Below are 20,550 nucleotides of genomic sequence, written 5' to 3' on the forward strand. Positions count from 1 at the left end.
ATTATGAAAATTAATAATAAATGTATTTTTACATCCACATGCAAAGCACACTTTTGCTTTGAGGTGTATTTTACTTATACTTCTTAAGTATGCTTCTTATCCTTTTGCAATTTTAGTCTCACAATCAATTCTTCCTTTCTTTTTGCCTGAATTTTTACTTAGGGTAGAGCAGTAGGAAAAAGTAACTAAATAATCTAATTTCTAGACTGAAGTAAATCACTTACTACTTTTCCTCAATACTAGCATTTCGAAAATACTACGTTACATCTGACATCCACATAAACTGTATGATTCATTAGGATTTTTAAAATTTGAAGGAGATTTAGAATATAGAAATCCAGTTTATCATCAGTACACTAGAAAATGGATAGAGAAATTCCTTTAATGATAAGCTCTTAGTGTGCAAAACCCTTCATGTACAAAAACAAACCTATAACCAATGGAAAACAGATGGCAAAAATAGTGCTCAATAGTACCTTCGGATTGAAAAAAATGAGAAAGATTTATAAACAGCCTTGCGGAAATGAACTAGTTCATAAGTAGCAGAACTTTGCTCTCTCTCATTATATAGCCTGTAATTTAAACTGCCCATATTATGAGACAAAAAGATTTTCTGGTCTTTCTTTGCAAATGTGAATATAGAGAATAATGGACTATACTTTTGTGCTGGAATTAAACAAATCAGGGTACCAATTGGGTATCTTATTAAACTCACATGGTATCTTAGTTATCTATGGAAGGATAACAAATGACTCTAAACTCAAACACTTTAGACAACAAAGACATAGTATCTCACATGTGTGTTATTACAAGTAAACTTACCTAGATACTCTCTTTAATCCTGTAGATTTTTATTTGTATTTCTATTTATTCATTTACTTATTTTAAGTTGTTGGCCCCTGCTTCTCTCTTGGCCTTGAGCACTGCATCCCAATTTAATAGCAGCTACCTTGGGGCCATCTTAAACAAAGAGTCTAGCTAAGATAGCAAGCTCCTTAATCCTATTTGGAATAGGAGGCTCGCAGCCTTTATTAAGTGGAACACCAGTAACATCCTGCTAAATCTGCAGCTTCATAACAATACTTTTAATTGCTTCAATTTGGGGTATGAAATTAGTGGATATATTAAAGTGCTTCATATGGTGATGCACTGTCAACTCTGATTACAGGACATGGGCAGACAGCTTCTAACTTAGCCAGAGTCCATGCTTTTCCATATTTGCTTAAATATAGGCTGGCGTAAGACCAAGAATATCTTTCTATAGAACTCAGCTAAAGTTCATAAGAAGAAACCAGTACACAAAGATTTTTTTAAAGTTTTTCTACCATTTCTTTTTTAATATATTTGGCAAGAAGTCTGCTCCTACTTCTCAAACTTCATAGCTCTTGACACACCTGGACCAAGGGCCAAAAAAACTATTCTTATTTTCTGCAAGTAAAGTATTTAGCTAAACACCAGTGATTATATTGTTAAGAATATAAATATTGAGGGAAATCATATAGTGGCTCTTGTAACAGAGAAGATTTTTAGCTGAATGCGACATGCAAATTAAAATCTTAATTAACACTCGTAACAATTTGTGAATGCTTACCCCCACAAAACTATATGTAAATATAGAAGTAAATAGATAATTTCATAGGCATGATAAAGATATATAGATACAGGTATGTAAATATAGATAGACATAAGCAGTAAGGGGAACAAATTTAATTTGGCAATGATACCAAAATTTAAATAAAGGCAAATATTTTCTCTCTTTCTTTTTCATATATAGACACTTTCTTAATTTAAATGCCAATTCTTGAGGTCACCTTAAAATACCTTAGAAGATATTTGAGAAGAGTAAATTGCCTAAAATAATTCTGTATCAGATATTTTACTTATATAAATTTTACATTTTCTCTATTTTTCCAATATTTCTTCTATACTGTTAGTGAAACGTCTTGGCTAATATGCCTGCCATTCAAAAAGAAACTCATTTTTGGATTGCTGTGATTGCTTATGGATGGATGCCATGGCTGCAGTACCAGGAACAAGGTAACTAATTAGAGAAATGAGATCCTGTGGACTGCCTGAATCTCAACAGAGAATTCTTTGCTGCATATAATTTAATTTAAAGAGACAAGAAAGTAATTTATGCATTTCTGTTTTCTGAGATACAATGGATACGTTCAGTCATTCTTAAGCTTCAGTTTTCTTAACCAACTTGTGTCAGAAATCATATGATCTTGTCAAGAACATGTATAAACTGGAAAAAGATCACAACATATCTCAAAATAGAAAAGCACATAACAATTGGGAATAAAAATTACTTATTATTATTAATGTGAATTAATGTGTATGTAAATTCCTTCATTATTAATAATTTCTTTAATTTAATTAATTTCTCTAATTTAATTAATAATTTCTTTATTATTAATAAAGAAATGCACATACCAATTGGGAATAAAGATTATTTTTGTACCATAGAATTAAAAGACTATCCTGGAGAGCCAGATGTGAAATTCATGAACAAAACAGCCTATGTATATAAAAATCTAATAAAGCATTAAAAGACTAAGTAAGGTTCATTTTATACTAAATTTTAAGCCAAAATCAGCTATTAGTTTAAGATATTTTTGTTGTTTCCTTAAGGAAGCAACAATCTAAACATTTTCTACATTGTGGTTGCAAAGATTTTGCGATAAAACTTGAGTTTTACTTAAATTTTGGCTTTTTAATTCATATAGTACATAGATGATATTTATTTATAACCAAATGTAATAATAGTTACAAAGGAGTGCTAAAAGTTAAAATTTCTATAAAATACCCATACATTAAATCTAAATGTAAAACAGAAGATATTTCACAACCCTCCGCTTGTCCTATAGGTTTTTTTTTTAAATATAATTGAATTTTAAGAAACTGCACTGATTGGCCAAATCTGTGAATTATTTATATATTTCTGACTAAAAAAGTTGTACAAACCCGAAGTGCAAAGTAGGAGAAATTAAAAGTGGTGATTCACCTCTTCTGACAAAGTTTGCGTTTCAAAAGTTGGATCCCTCTATCTTTAGCCATAGGCTTGTGTAACAGCAGTGTAAATTAGCAGAGAAAGAGGAAGCTCTGATTCATGTAATTATTGATTATGGCTTTGGTTTCACTGGAATAGGTGATGACATAACTCAATCTTTAGTCAGAGAAGGCAATTTGATAAATATTAAATGGAATAGGCACTGCCTGTGTTAACATTTCAAACTCCCTCCCATCCTCTAGCTTCAGCTACTCCTCAACATAGAAAAATAAAAATTTATATTCCTGTCTCTTTCTTGACATTTCTTGACAAATTATGATCTACCAAAAGAGAAAACTGATTGTAGAAATCCCATGTTTATAGGCATTTCAAACTCAAGCTGCTCAAGACTACCCCATCACCTTTCCTTATACCTAAAATAAACAAATGTGCTTATTTACTTATGTAATATTTAATTCTCTATCACTATCCCAACTCAGCACCTTTTTTTATTCATAATATACCAAGCTCTTCTCCTAAAAGAGTTTGAGAATTGGTAATGTTTAATAAAAGAATTCCGTTTAAGAAACCATAGAGTTAAAATACAGTTTATATATTTGTTTGGATGCCTATTTGACATTCTATCAATGAAATGCACAAAGACAGAGCCTGTGTACGCATGTATCTGTGTGTGTTTTCTGTGTCTCTAAAGTCTGGTAAGTTGGCGATGTAGTTAATCTATCATGAGTTCCATATCTCAGGCTAGTCAGTTTTCATTTCTTCTATCCTCAAGACAAAACTCTGTCAGTATCAAAACAGATGACAATTTCCATAGATTTCTACCTTCATCATATGTCTTGAAAAAATTTTGTCCCAGTTTTCGAGTCCGCATATCTGTGTCCCAAACTGATAGAGACTCTTTCTGTCCTGGACTGTTTCCAAGATCTCTTAAATTAGTTTTCTCCCATTTAATTTTAGCTCTTCTAATTTTTCCCACATAGTAGAGTCATGAATGACTCTACTATAATTTGAACTCCCAGGTTCAAATATTTTATAGGTTACCCATTAAATATAAAAGCAAATATTTATTAATATGCCAAAAGATATAATCCTTTTTCTTTTCCCATCAACTTTAAAATCTACTAGTAATAGAAGTATTAAACAGTGCTACTACTATAACTATTACCACTATCTAGTATTCTGACTAGGACTACTGCAACACACACACACAGACACACACACACACACACACACACACACACACACTTCAACCAAAATAGGTTACTCAAGGTTCCCTGCAGTTTTTTTCATAGGTTCTATATTTTAAACTCCTACCCATCCACCTCCAGACAACTATCTATGTGGCATAAATATCATATCAAATTATCATTTTAAGAAAATTGTTATGATTATTTCCCCAAGTTTTTTTAACATACCCCAACTCTACCATTGATTACTACTATAAATTCACAGTAGCTTTATATTGCCTAATACCATTGTTTAAATGTTTATATGCTTGCTCATTGGATTGAGTCCTTCTTGAGAGTCATCTTTTTTAAAAAAAGATGTGTTACCTAATAAATACACTGTACATAGCCAAGTTTGGATTGGTTTAACTGATTTAAGCTATTTATGCATATGATTTTTGAAACATAGTTATTTAATTGACACATAGCTTTTTACTTATTCATGGGGTACATCTTATATTTTGTTACATGCATAGAGTGTGTAATCATCAAGTCAGGGTATTTGGGATATTCATTACCTTGAGTATTTCTCATTTGTATGTGTTGGAAACAGTTCAAATCATTTCTTCTTCCTACGTTGAAATATACAATGTATTACGGCTAATTTTAGTCCCTCTACTATGCCAGCAAATATTAGAACTTATACCTTGTATCCAACTGTATGTTTGTACCCATTAACTCACCTTTCTTCATCTACCTCTGCCTCTCCCATGCCCTGACTAGCCTCTGGTATCTATAATTCCACTCTCTACTTCCATGAAATCAATGTTTTTAGCTCTCACGTAAGAGTGAGAACATGTGATATTTGTATTTGTGTGACTAACTTATTTTACTTAGCATAATGACCTCTAGTTCCATCCATGTTGCTGCAAATAACATGATTTCATTCATTTTTATGGCTGAATTTTGTTTATTAGGTATATATAACACATTTTTATTCATTCATTTATTAATGGACACTTCATTGATTCCATATCTTCGCTATTGGGAATAGAGCTGCAATAAGCATGGAAGTGCGAGGTGTCTCTTTGATATATTGATTTCTTTTTCTGTTGATAATTACCCAGCCTTGGGATTGCTGGATCATGTGGTAGTTATATTTTTAGGTTTTTCTTTTTCTTTGTGAAAAATTTCTATACTGCTTTCCATATTGCTAGTAAAAGTTTACATTTTCTCCAGCAGCGTATAAGAGTCCTCTTTCTCTGCATCCTTGCCAGCATCTGTTATTTTTTATCTTTTTAATAATATCTATTCTAACTGACATAAGATGATATCTAATTGTAGTTCTGACTTGCATTTCCCTGATAATTAGTGAAGTTGAGTATTTTTTCATATACCTATTAAACATTTGTATGTCTTCTTTTGAGAAATGTCTATTCATGTCCTTTGTCCACTTTGTAAGGGAATTATTTGGTATTTTACTATTGAGTTGTTTGAGTTTCTTATATATTCTGCATATTAGTCCCTTGTTGAATGTCTAGTTTTCAAATATTTTCTCCCTTTGAACAGTTTATCTCTTCACTCTGCTGATTGTTCCTTTTTTATATTTTTTTGCTGTGCAGAAAGCTTTAAATTTAATATAATCTCATTTATCTATTTTTGTTTTTGTTATCTGTACTTTTGAGGTCTTAGTCATAAAATATTTGCCTAGACCAATGCCTTGAAGCACCTTGCCTAGGTTTCCTTCTAGTAGTTTTATAGTTTCAGGTCTTACATTTAAGTCTTTAATGAAACTTGGATTGAATGTTCTATATGATGCGATATAGGGGTCTAGTTTCATTCTTCTGCATATGGGTTTTCAATTTTCCCAGCATCATTTATTGAAAAGAATATTGTTCCCCAGTGCGTGTCTTTGGTACATTTGTCAAAAATTAGCTGGGTGTAAGTATGTGGCTTTACTTTTGGGTTCTCAATTCTGTTCCACTAGTGTATATGTCTTCTTTTATACTAATATCATGCTGTTTTGATTACTATAGCTTTGTAATTCATTTTGAAGTCAGGTAGTGTGAAGCCTCCAACATTCTTCTTTTTTCTCAGAATTTCTTTGTCTATTTGGGCTCATTTATGCTTTCAAACAAATTTTGGGATTTTTTTTATATTTCTGTGAAAAATAGCATTGGTAGTTTGATAGGGATTGCACTGAATCTGCAGATTGCATTGAGCAGTGTGGCCACTTTAATAATATTAATTATTCTGATCCATGAACATGGGATGTATTTCCATTTGTTTGTGTCATCTTCAACATCTTTCAGTAGGGTTGTGTAGTTTTTCTTATAGATATCTTCACCTCCTTGGTAAAATTTATTCCTGGGTATTTTTTTTTTTTTAGCTACTGAAAATGAGATTGCATTCTTTTTTTTTTTTTTTCTGAAGGAGAAAGATTTTATTGGCACAGACATGTATTATTAACTTGACAGAGTTAAGCAGTAATTTTTTTTAAAAAAGTAAAAGCTGGTTCCTCTGAAATTAGTTTCATTGTGGTCAGCAGGTCAGCAGGTCAGAAGCAGATTATAACCACTCAGTTTCGCTTTAAGCCACGACATTAGGAGGCAATCTGTAAAACTAGTATAGTTTCTTCAACTATTAAACTTATTCATTCACATGATTGGCTGAGGTGCACAAAAATAAATCTCCTATTAAAAAAGAATCATGCCAGGGACAAGACCAGAGATAGTTTCTGACATTGCAAAGCTCGATAGTTGCAGGGGCCCTGGGAGAATGTGACTTTCTCCAAAGGGCTACCATACCATCATACCTCCTCGGAACTTGTCACAAATGTGGAAAGCTGCTTGCTTAGAGGTACTGCTCACAGGGGAGAATTTGTCATCTCGTTACAAACTCCACTTTCCATCACTGAGTCTCTGTCTTGCTCTCTGAAGATGCATAGGTAGGGGAGGCGGAGGGGGAGTGGGGGAATGCAGCCAGAGCCAGGGCAGCAGGCACTACATACAGCACTAGTCTTTGGGGGAAAAAACACACGGTGCTTGCAGCAGTGGCTTATGTGGTCTAACTGTCTGCACTATGGCTGTCAGTCCACTGAATGGGCTGGGAGGTATCCGGAATTTGGTGTGTGTTATTGGAAGATAGCTCTGATGGGTCATGAATAGGTTAGGCCCAATCCAATTCAGGCCACGTCTAAAACTTGTATCTTATGTGAACTCAAAACATAAAACACACTTCTACCTCCATCTCATCCCCATCCCTGACTATATGCAGGGAAAAACTCCCCCAGGAATGGCCAGCCAGGCCTACAGCAGATTAGATCTTTTCCCAGTACAGCTCAGTGTGTGGAATTTCAGCCACCACTTCAGATTCAATTCCATAGTGATCTTGTCATCTGAGGATTTTAAAGAAGTTATTGTCACAGATAATGGCCTTCAGCTCCATCTGTGTCCCTGCAAAGAACATTATCTTGTTCACTTTTATGGCTGTATGGTATTCCATACTTGTGTATATGTGTATATGTACCACATTTTCTTTATCCAGTCTATCATTGATAGACATGTAAGTGGAAGTTAAATGATGAGAACACATGGACACATAGAAGGGAAAAACCCACACTGGGGCCTGTTGCAGGGAGGAGAGTGGGAGGAGGGAGGAAATCGGGAAAAATAACTAACGGGTACTAGGCTTAATATCTGAGTGATGAAATAATCGGCACGACAAACCCCCATGACACAAGCGTACCTATGTAACAAACCTGCACATGTACCCCTAAACTTAAAATAAAAACTAAGGAAGCCATTATCACCCCAGTCCCTATTCCAGGATTTGCAACCAGCCAGTAGGACGTGCTGTTCTCCACTTTGCAGCCCAGGATGCAGATGGCATGGCCTCCATCATCTCTCCAGTGACGCCTTGCTATTCTTTGAACTTGTACAGCAGGAAGTCCAAATACACAGAGAAGGCTTCCTCCACTGGGTCATTTTTGTAGATCGTGGCCATGATGTCCTTTGTGCTTCGGAGATACTGTAAGAACTGCATCCATAGTGCTTGTCCTATTTGTAGGTCTGGCCAGGCTCGCAGGTCATGCTGCACTTGAGGGAGTCTCCCTTCCGCATGTATGGAGCCATGGATGTGGTGCTCACAGGGAAGGAGGGATGGAAAAAGTCTGCAACCTACATGAGAGTCATAGAGGCCACCAGAAACCAGGCCTTTTCTTGTCCAAAAGTTCCAACCTTCATTGGGATAACCACCATTGCAGCCGTCCCCACACAAACAGGTGAGCTTGTCCTCCGCAGACACCGCCACATGATTTCCTCCCTGAGACATTGGGGTGGATGCAGGTCCAGTCAGAGATGGCTTACAAAGCCCCCAAAGCCCAGCAAAAGCCATAGGAGCCCTGGTCCCTGACCTCTCTGAGGTCAGTCTGGCCACTGTTCCTGTGGATCAAAGCTTTCAGGCAGATTTATGTCCTAGCAAACTTAACTCTCTGGGGTAGCTTGGATCTGCCGAGGAAGGTACCACACGGCCTCATCAGGTAGCTCATTCCATTTTGCAGAAGTTGTGCCCGGCCTGTTGCGTGGTGTTTTGTTTGTTGGTATAGTTGACTAGTTATTTGGACAGGGGGTGCAAATAAGGTCTGCTTCCTGCACTGGCCAGCACCAGCAGGCAGCAGAAGGAGGCCAAGAGCCGCCTCAAGTCTGAAGATGGATCTTGGATCCACCTTTCTGAGTTCATAGATTCATCAAGATGAATGCACCTCAGCTACATTCTCCTCTGACAGGAGGTACTGAAGGATCAGTTTTTCCAGGATACCAAACTGCGCTAGGTCTTCCTTTGAACCCAACAGCATTTGTTTTTTAGTGGGTGTGGGGGTCTCTGTTAGGTCAGGTAGAGGAATGTGAGGGTTGGGCTATAGTCGTTCTCCCGTCACAAACCTGTTAACTTCCTCAGTCAGTGCAGAAGCCCAGGTGCAGGGCGTGTGCTCCTTCTCCACATGCCCTATCTAATCACCCATTCTCTACTCTTGCATTTTGTATTTATTTCTCAGCCAGTTTATTATGGGTTCATAGAAATGCTACTAATTTTTGTACATTGATTTTGTATCCTGTAATTTTAATAAATTTATTAATCAGATCTAATAGTTTTTTGATGGAGTCTTTAGGTTTTCCTACTTGGAAGATCATATCATCAGCAAAGAGGGACAATTTGACTTCGTGTTTTCTAATTTGGATGCCATATATATATACATATATATATATATATACATATATATATACACACACACACACACATACACATATACGTATATGTGTGTTTGTATATATATGTGTGTGTATATATATGTATGTGTATATATGTGTGTGTGTATATATATATGTGTGTATATATATGTATGTGTGTATGTGTGTGTATATATATGTGTGTGTGTGTGTGTATATATATATATATATATATATGTATAATTTTTCCTCCTGCCTGGTTGTTCTGCTCTGGCTAGGACTTACAGTACTATGTTGAATAGGAGTGACTAAAGCAGGCATTCTTGTCTTATTTCATCTCTTAGAGAAAAGACTTTCAGCTTTTCCCCACTCAGTTTGATGTCAGCTGTGGTTTTGTCATACATGGTCTTTATTGGATTGAGGTACGTATCTTTAATACCAAGTTTGTTGAGGGTTTTTATCATAAAAGGATGTTGAATTTTATCAAGTGCTTTCTCTGCATCTATTGAGATTATTATATGTCTTTTGTTCTTCATTCCGCTGATGTGACATATCACATTTATTGATTGAGGTAAGTTGAATCATCTTTTCCTCCCTGGGATAAATCCCACATTATGATGGTATAGTATTTTTTTCATGTGCTATTGTATTCTGTTTCCTAGTATTTCACTCTGTGAAGCAAACATTGCCCCAGTACTAAAACCAGACAAGGACACAATAAAAACAATGAAAAAAACAAAACAAACCAAACAAAAAACAAACCTACAGGCAAGAAAATATCCTGATAAAGTTAGGTGTAAAAATGTTCAACAAAATACTAGCAAACAGAATACAACAGCACATGCAAAAAATACTATACCATCATTTTGTTTTTGCTGCATTTTCTAGGTTTTGTATGTTGTGTTTTGATTTTCATTTGTTTCAAGAATATGAATTTGATTTTCATATTCTTAATTTCTTCCTTGACCTAATTGCCATTCAGGAGCATGTCGTCTAATTTCCATGCATTTGTACAACTTCCCAAGTTCTTTTTATTGATTTATACTTTTATTCCATTGTAGTTTGAGAAGACACTTGATATGATTTCAATTTTTAAAAATATTTTAGGAACCATTTTGTGTCCTAACATATTATCTATCTTGGAGAGTGTTCCATGTGCTGATTATGAGAATGTGTATTCTGTAGCTATTGAATAAAATGTTCTGTAAAAGTATTTTAGGTCCATTTGGTTTAGTGTGTAGTTTAATTCTAACATTTCTTTGTTAATTTTCTCTCTAGATGGTCTGTCTAATGCTGAAAATGGAGTGCTGAAGTCCCCAACTATTATTGTATTGGAGTCTATGTCTCTCTTTAGATCTAATAATATTTCCTTTATTTATCTGGGTGCTCCTTTGCTGTGTGCATAGATTTTCAGAATGGTCATATTCTCTTGCTGAACTGATCCTTTTATCATCGCGTAATATCATCTTCTTTGTTTCATTTTACTGTTTTTGATGTCAAGTCCGTTTTGTTTGATATAACTACTCCGGCTCACTTTGAGTTTCCATTAACATAGAATTTTTAAAATATCCCTTTATTTTCAGTCTATGTTTATCTTTAAAAGTGATATGAGTTTCTTATAGGCAGCATATAATCCTGTCATTGATATGGTATGGCTCTGTGTCCCCACCTAAATTTCATCTTGAATTTTAATCCCCACATGTCAAGGGAGGAGGCTGGTGGGAGGTGATTGAATGATGGAGGCAGTTTTCTGCATACTGTTCTCATGATAGTGAGTGAGTTCTCACAAGATCTGATGGTTTTATAAGTGTTGGGCAGTTCCTCCTTCACGTGCTCGCTCTCTCCTGCTGCCTTGTGAAGAAGGTGCCTGCTTCCCCTTCCACTATGATTGTAAGTTTCCTGAGGCTTTTCCAGCCATGCAGAATTATTTCCTTTATAAATTACAGTCTCCGTGAAGTTCTATACAGCAGGGTGAAAATGGAAAAATACAGTCATTTTTTATCCATTCAGCCAATCTATATCTGTTAATCAGAAGTTTCATTCATTTATATTCAAGATTGTTATTAATATGTGATTGGCATTGGGTGCTAGGATAGTGTATTTCTGTCACTGTATTAATTAATTTCTGGTTGTTTTGTATATATTTTTTCTTCTCTTTCTCTCTTATTGTTTATCATTGTGGTTTACTGGTTTTCTGTAGTGGCAATATTTGAGTCTTTTATTTGTTTGTCTGTTTTCTGTACCAGTTGATTTTACATTTGTGTGTGTTTTCATGATGATAGGTGTCAATCTTTTGCTTCCAGGTATAGGACTCCCTTAAGCACTTATTGTAGTGCTGGTGTAATGGTGATGAATTCTCAGCACTTTTGCTTTTCCAGGAAAGACTTTATTTCTCCTTCATTTGTGAAGGATAACTTTGCTAGGTATAATATCCTTGGCTGACAGTTTTGTTTTGTTTCTTACATCTCTTATATCATCTCATTCTCTCCCATCCTGTAAAATTTATGGTGAGAAATCTGCTGTTGGTCTGATGGAGGGTTTCTTCATAAGTGACTAGATGCTTTCTCCTGCTGTTTGTAGAATTTTCTCTTTGTCTTTCATATTTGACAGTTTGACTATAATGTGCGATGGAAGACTTTTATGAATTTTATCTATTTGGCTGTCATTTAGCCTCCTATATCTCAATATCTAATTATCTTGCTAGACTTGGGAAGTTTTTATCTCTTATTTCATTAAATTGGTTTTCTAACCCTTTTGTTTACTCTTCACCTTCTGGGACTCTGAATATTTGCATATTTTCCTGCTTTATGGTGTCCTACATGTAAATACTCTTTGCTCATTCTCTTTTATTCTTTCGTCTTTACTTTCACTTCAGTGCGTTGTTTCAAAACAACTGTTTTCACCTTCTCTATGATGCTTTTTTCTGCTTAGTCTATTGTTGATGCTTTTGAATGCATTTTGTATTTTGTTTAATGAATTCTCCAATTCCATATTTTTAAAAGATATCTATCTCTTTGGTAAATCTCTTATTCATATCCTGATTTTTTTTTAGTTTATTTGTGTTGTTTTTCAGCATTCTTTTTTATCTCACTCTGCTTCATTAACACCAATATTCCTGATTCTTTTTCCAGGATTTTATAAATTTCTCTTTGATTGGGATCTGTTGGTGGAGAATTATTGTGTTCCTCTAGAAATGACATACTTCCTTGTTTTTTCGTGTTTCCTGTATACTCACATTGATATCTCTGCATCTGGTTCATCAGTCTTTTGTTCCAATATTTTTTTCTGAATTTGCTTTTGTATGGGAGGACTTTTTCCTGAAGATGAGTCCATGGTGTTGGTAGGGTAGAGCATGTTGGCTTTGATTCTGAGTGTACTTTGTAGTGCAGTCTCTGTATGATTTCTTTGGCTGTAAACAGCATCATATGATGTCTGTGAGTTACTTGGTGGCTTAGGGTTGGTTGTTTGTTAGTAGAGGCTGTGGTGAAGTTGCTGGGAACTAGGATGCCAGGTGGGCCAGTTTTGGGACCCCAGTGGTGGCAGCCATGTGCATGCCTGTCTTTGGGTGTCAGGGTGGTATATGCTGGCACTTGCGTTAGCAGGTCCAGATAGGCCAATTCTAGGGCAACAAAGTGGCTTGCTCAATTGCCAGGAATAACAGTGGTGGGCCAAGCACCCAAAAGAGTTATTGGGTCCCTGGGAAGCAGGTGTGGTGTGGACAATGGCAGTACCAGTGTTGGGACAACCCTCTGGGACCCAAATTGTCCATGCTGGTGTTGGTGATGGTTGTGACAGGCTGGGAAGGCCAGTCCTTCGACCTACTGGTGGTCCATGCAGGTGAGTACCAGATGTGGTGGTAGCAACTGTTTGGGTAAACCCAACTCCAGTCACTGGAAGGAGTATTCAGGTGCCAAGAGTGGATGAGGCTGGTGGTCTCTAGCCCCCAGATGTCTTGCTCATGTATTGTGAGGGAGGAGCTAGGCAGCTAGATTGAGTGGATCTCTCCTCACCCCTCCCTCCCCACTTCCTAGTGGTGTATGCAGAAGCTGGCTGTAGTAGGCAGGGGCAGAGAAATATCCAGGCCCTTTGGCAGAATGAGCAGTAGCAACACTGAAGCTCTGCCACTGGGGAATGCAGGGTTGCTTTAAGCTATAGGCAGTGTTTTGGTGTGGGGGGAGGGCACATTCTTTGCTTATACTTGAGCTCTCAGTAGCCCACAGTGGTGGCAGCAGCTGTAGGCAGTAGAATTTCTCCTAGGGCATATGAAAATCTTTGGCTGCCTCTCTGTTAGGAGAGGCAGGGTCACTGCCAGTGGTTCCCATCTCACCCCTTGCTGTTGCAGCTGTGGGCAGGGAATGTCAGTGAGGCTCCAGAAATGTGGAAGTGCAGGGACTGTTGAGCCCCAAGGTAGGATGCAGTCTGATGATGGCTGAGCTCTCAAGATGGCAGCATCATGTAGCTTCTTTTTTTTTTTTTTTTTGAGACAGAGTCTTGCTCTGTCACCCAAACTGGAGTACAGTGGCAAGATCTTGACTCACTACAACCTCTGCCTCCTAGGTTCAAGCAATTATCTTGCCTCAGCCTCCCGAGTAGCTGGGATTACAGGCACACACCACCATGCCCAGCTAACTTTTTGTATTTTTTTTAGTAGAGACGGGGTTTCACCATGCTGGCCAGGTCTCGAACTTCTCACCTTACGATCTGCCTGCCTCGGCCTCCCAAAGTTCTGGGATTACAGGCGTGAGCCACCATGCCCAGCTCATGCTGTAGCTTCTTAAGGCTCAGGGGTTTGTTGGACCTGTTGTGAGTTCTCTCTGGGGCAATGTCATTTATGGTCTCCAGGCAACTCCCTATGTTAATCTCAGGTCTCTTGAGGGTCCAGAGCCTCTCTCATTGCTAGAATTGCAGGAGTCCACAGTGAGAATTTGGACCACCAGGGCCTCTCCCTTACCATTTTTCGGCATTCTGTAATTCAGAGAACCTCTGAACCTGGAGAACCTAAACTCTCCAGGTTCTCAGCCAATCCCAGCCTTGCAGGGTGCCTTGCTTCCCTCTCCTTCTCTGCTTTTGGTGTTTCCTGTCATTTCTATGTTAAATTCTAATGTTCTATGATAAATGATCTATTCCAAGTACAATTATCTACTCATTATTTTGGTTCTTTGTAGAAGAAGCAAGTACCAGATACAGCTAGTCAGTCATCTTGAGGCTCTCCCACCTATAAACCATAGTTAATAAAGATAAATCAAACAAAAAGAGGAAAAATCTAAACAACACAAAAGAGGACACTAAAGTAAAGGGGAAAATACTAAGTCATCATCATCATCATGAAATGAAGCAAAACAATCACAAAACTACTTAGAACAGAAATAAGATGGTCAAAATTTATCAGTTATCAAAATAAATGATAATATACATATACGTTAAAGGTAAAAAGGATCATCAGAGTTAATGAATAAACCATATATATACTATTTCAAGACAGATATAAAAACCTAGAAACACGGAAAGGTTGAACATTTTTTTTTTTAAAGAAAAAAATAAATGCCACCTTTCTCAGTCTTTGCAGACGTGTCCCATGCTAGGGAACTTCTTTACCAAGTAATAGGACATGTTCTGAAACTTTGGAGCAGCTCATGAAAAAAGCTTAAGGTTTTCTCAGTTCTTTTCTGAACATTTGTCTTGTCTAGACATACATGTGGCTTTTCTAATACCTTGTGCATATGGTTGCTTTTAATTATCTTGGAACTCCCAAAGAGCCTCCTCTGTGCCACTCCTTGTGGCTTCACATGGTCTAATGTATATCTCCACCAATGATACCTTTTCCTACGTGTCCGTGGATCTTCTTTTCCCTATAGCTTTTATGAACAAATCCCATTGCATTCAACCACTTTCTGCTACCTGACCTCTGAGAGAGGCAAAACATAGACCAGTCCTTTAAGCATCCAAGACAGATGAGAACTTTGCCAATAATGTCCCCTGTGCTGCCTCCAGTTCAAGGATGGGAACTGGGAACTAGGCTTCTGTGTCTTCCAGACAAAGACCATGCTGTATAGAGGAAGGGGTAGGGCAAAAGTAAGCGAAAATACCATAAATTTCCCTTCTATTTTGAGTGTGGCTTTCTCTTGATTGGCCATTCCCTTGGTTGCTGTGTATCTCTGACTGTTTTCCAGAGCTCCCACTAGGTGGCTTTGCTATGCATCATTTTTTTTTATTATTACTATTATACTTAAAGTTTTAGGGTACATGTGCACAACGTGCAGGTTTGTTACATATGTATACATGTGCCATGTTGGTGTGCTGCACCCATTAACTCGTCATTTACATTAGGTATATCTCCTAATGCTATCCCTCCCCCTCCCACCACCCCACGACAGGCCCCGGTGTGTGATGTTTCCCACCCTGTGTCCAAGTGTTCTCATTGTTCCGTTCCCACCTATGAGTGAGAACATGCAGTATTTGGTTTTCTGTCCTTGCAATAGTTTGCTCAGAATGATGGTTTCCAGCTTCATCCATGTCCCTACAAAGGACATGAACTCATCCTTTTTTGTGGCTGCATAGTATTCCATGGTGTATATGTGCCACATTTTCTTAATCCAGTCTATCATGCTATGGATCTTGTACTGTCTTCCAGAGTTCCCATAAGGGAGCTCCTACAAGCCAGCTGGCTCGTATATTAGCCAGCTTTTGCTTGCTGTGCTGTTTGATTTCTCTGTTGAGGGGAAAGGGCTTGGAGCCTTCCAGTTTGCCATTTTTAATCTGGTCCTTCTAACATATAAGTTTTATAAGTTAAGGGAATTGGACTGTTTTATCACCACTGTACACTCAGTCCTTAGAGTAATGTCAGTAAACAGTGGACATGATATAACCATTAATTGAGCACATTTTCAACTTTCTACCTTATATATAATCATAACATCAACTTATTTTGTTTACTTTTAATAAACAATTTAAAAAATAACTATCTAATCTACTCTGTCATTTTTTAGTCCTATGAATCAGAAGTTATATATATTTTGATATTGATGGTGTTAAGAGAAATATTTGTAAGAAGAGACTACCACAGAGATAAGCATGGATTGTGCCTTAAAGAATTATGTATAGCATAAAAATTGGTTATATTTTGTTCTGTAAGAGGTGGAAAGTTATCAAATGTTTTTAACCAAAATAATGACATGCTCACACTGCTGGTAGTTGTTGATTGGCATTGCCAGGAAAGCATTAAAATATCAATTTACTCAGAATTTCTGCAGGTATAATATATATGTTACCCATATATCCAGGGAATCTAATAATAAATTTACTTTAGAAAAAAAATGTTTCTGCAAGAAGAATTTTAATTGTACAAAACAAGAGGATTTGAGCTTAATTACAATATACTTCCAAAGATTCAGAAAAAAGAAATAAACTTGATACTCATTTGCTAACTCCAGCTTTCTTATTATTAATTTTTGCATGGAATATTTTGCCTAATCTTTTAACTTATCTGTGTCTTGTATTTAAATTATTTGCATTCCTTCAAATATTTCTGGGCTTTGTTCTGGAATGTAGTTGAGTTACTTAAAAGCAATTTGAACCTTTCAAGGCATATTTTTAAAATAATTTCAACTTTTATTATAGTTTCAGTGGGTACCTGTGCAGGTTTGTTACATGGGTATATTGTGTGATGCTGAGGTTTGGGGCATGGATCTAGTCATGTAGGTAGTGAGCATAGTGCCCAATAGACAGTTTTTCAGCCCATGTCCTCCTCCTTTCCTCCCCGCTCTAGTAGTCCATAGTATCTACTGTCCTATATTTATGTTCATGTGTACCCAATATTTAGTTCTCACTTATAAGTGAGAACATGGAGTATTTGGTTTTCTGTTGCTGCGTTAATCCATTTAAAATTGTGCCCTCCAGCTGCATCCATGTTGCTATGGAGGACATGAATTTGCAAAGGACATGAACAGACACTTCTCAAAAGAAGACATACAAGCAGCCAACAAATATATGAAAACAATGCTCATTATCACTAATCATCAGAGAAATGCAAATCAAAACCACAGTAAGATACCATCTTGTACCAGTCAAGACACACTTTTAACCTTTTTTAGGGGAGTTCAGGATAGCTTTTTATCTAGAGCTCACATGACCCCATTAGAGAATCATTAATATTTTGTAGACTCGAGTTGAAACCTTGTGTATTAAGAGCTCTTTTCATTTTGGGCTGGTGGGAATGTGAATGATCTTTGATCCTGTATAATTTACAGGGATTATTCTACTTGATATATAAATTCCAGGGATTGTTCTATGTCCGGTACTGAGTTCATGGAACTCAGTACTCAGCTGTAGATTTGAGGGAAACACTGCATGTCTCCACAGTTCTCTCTTTGCCTCCCACTGTTTGGTCGCTGGCCTGTGAATTCTAGCCCTCTTGATTTCCCTGAGCTCTGAAGTTCCTCAACTAAGAAATACAGCCAGCATCTATTTAAGTTTCCTTGTCTTTTTTTCCTAGAAATTGCCTTTGGTAGGTAAGATGGAGCAATCATATGGTTCCACTTGCGTGTTATTTTTCTCTCAGTTCTCAATGTCATGCCTTGTGTGTGATCCAAAATACGAGAATATTTATGTCATATATTTTATGTATTTTTTTAAAATTCTTTAAGGTGGAAGAGTAAATTTGGTCCCTGACACTTTATCATGATAAGAGGTGGTAAGTTCAGGAAAACTTATAATTGGCAAATGGTATATGGGAAAGGTAGAGACTGACTGCAAAACGTTTAGGAAGAAAAATCAATACAAATCGATTGTTTAATCTGACATAGGCTGTGAGAGTGGGAAAACAACCTAGAACAACCAACTTGTTACACTTTTTCATGGTCAATATTCTTGTCCCTTTCTTTAACTCTCTCTGTTTCCTATTGCCCAGTAGTCTATTTATTCTCTAGTTTTTATTTGACATGGATATATAAATGCATTCCACTAATTATTTATTTTACATGTAAGTCTGCCCTCCAACATGCACCTCTAGGCCACAATTATATCTAATCAACCTTTGAATATATTTTGATATATTAATATTATAGGCTATTTTCACTGTATTTTACAATAGGAAAAAATATCCAGTGAGACAACATATTGACCATATTAATGAACCAGGACATTTTATGTGATAGAAAAATCTCCTACTGTTCTCTATCATCTTCAATATATACATTTCAGAATAAATTTATATTGTTGGGGTGAATTCTGAATATACAAAATAGTCACATTGATTTGGGTATGAAACTGTTATTTGGAATCAAATACTGAGACCTACTGATATTGAAATAAGGAGGACCTTATCTTGTTCTACAAATATAAGTTAAAATTTAAAAGATGCCTTCTATCTATTTAAATAATTGCATTTCGGGATGCCACTATAGGGATACAAAGGAAGCAGAAAAAGAAACACATAGAGGAAAAATAATTTTTAATAGATTTATAAAACATTTTTCTCAGTATAAAAATCTTCCTGAAACTGGAATAACACTTTCCCAAATTCTATTCTCCAGGGATGAAATAAATTCCAAGTGGGACTAAGATATCAAAATACAATGGTGAATGGTTATTTATTATGAATCAACAAATGTTGATTTGTATTTGTAACAAAAGTTGTTTGTTTTCAAATTTAATTAATCTTAGAAAATTAGTCTGATTTTATATTGTACTCTAAATTCATATTTTAATCTTATTCTTCATAAAGAATGATTAGGTAAGGAACAAATATGAGCTTTGCCTCCCAACTTCAAATTCTTGATCTTTTCACACATATATTTAAAAAATGTTAAGTTTTTGTTTCAGGTTAACAAATAGATGGAATGGCATCTTATTCAGTGATAATATGTGAGTGTTTTATTGCTAAGGAAATGGAATGCTACCCTGGTTGCCTTCCAAAACCCCAAATTTGGGAGCACTTACTATGTCCAGTACTGACAAGGTAGAAAATAAGAACACTTGGACTTAGAAACAAGGAAAAAGTAAAAATAAAAATAAAAAACTCTAGTACTGGTATAGTACTCTAATGAGCTGCAGAACTCCATGCTGACTTCAGGTGCCACCAGAATTAGAAACTAGATATTGCTTACCTGTGTTTAAAAAAAAAAAAAACTGAAGACTGACTGCAACTAAATATGCTTAACTTTCAACCTTCGCTGTAATAAATATAAAAAGTATCAATTATGCATAACTAGGTAATACAATAATGATTCTGAGATATGGCTTGCTCATGTTAGCATTTTCTGAATTGATTATATTATTTACATTTTTGGATACATTTTCATTGCCATATAAATTATCAAAGTAAACAACATACAAATGGTTTCTAAACTTAAAGATAATAAACTGTTAGAACTTGAAGAACTAGCACACTGCTCATTCACTACACTTTTTATGTGAAAAACATGTACGTGAAAACATAAATTGAATATAGATTACTTACATGTGAATAGAGATAATTGTTACAGATTGCATGTATGTGTTCTTCCACATTTAATATGTTGAAATCCTAACCCTCAGTAGAATTGAATTAGGACAGAGATCTTTTGGGAGGTAACTAGGTCATGAGGGTGGAGTCTTTACAATGAGATTAGTGCCCTTATTAAAAAAACTATTAGAGCAAGTAAGGGAGTACTTGTTTCTGATTTCTTCTCTCCATCCTGTGAAGATACAATGAGTATCTGCGGAGAAAGAACAGAGCCCTCACCTGACACTGAATGTGCCCACACTTTGATCTTGAACTTCCCAGCTCCCAATGCTGTGAGAAATAAATCTTTGTGAAGTCACACATAGCAGCCCGAACAGCTGAATACAATAATTATTGATTTTGAGATAAACGTGTATGTCTATATATGTCTGTCTGTATGTATATAAATGTGTTTATGTATTGATATCACACATTTATTCACATTATGACTTGGATACCCAGCAACAATGTAGCTTTTTTATTTTGTCTATAACTATTGTAGATGTCCTTACCTTCCATATATAGAAAGAATAATCTCACAATCTCATCAACTAACATTAGGCTGACAATAAGAACATAAATAGTGACTTTAAGTAATGTTCAGCCTCTCTAACTAAAAATGCTTGATCCTTAATAGTTCTCCTCATGTTCTGCACCTATCTAAGA

The 20,550-nt window shown here is 36.1% G+C and overlaps 1 pseudogene; it reads right to left on the minus strand.

The window, feature by feature from the left end:
- Positions 1–7,497: 7,497 nt before the first annotated feature.
- Positions 7,498–20,550, minus strand: part of LOC101146494 (cathepsin B-like) — a 90,752-nt pseudogene continuing 77,699 nt past the window's right edge.

Source organism: Gorilla gorilla, chromosome 3 (genome assembly GCF_029281585.2).
Source record: "Gorilla gorilla gorilla isolate KB3781 chromosome 3, NHGRI_mGorGor1-v2.1_pri, whole genome shotgun sequence".
In the NCBI taxonomy this organism is placed as follows: domain Eukaryota; kingdom Metazoa; phylum Chordata; class Mammalia; order Primates; family Hominidae; genus Gorilla; species Gorilla gorilla.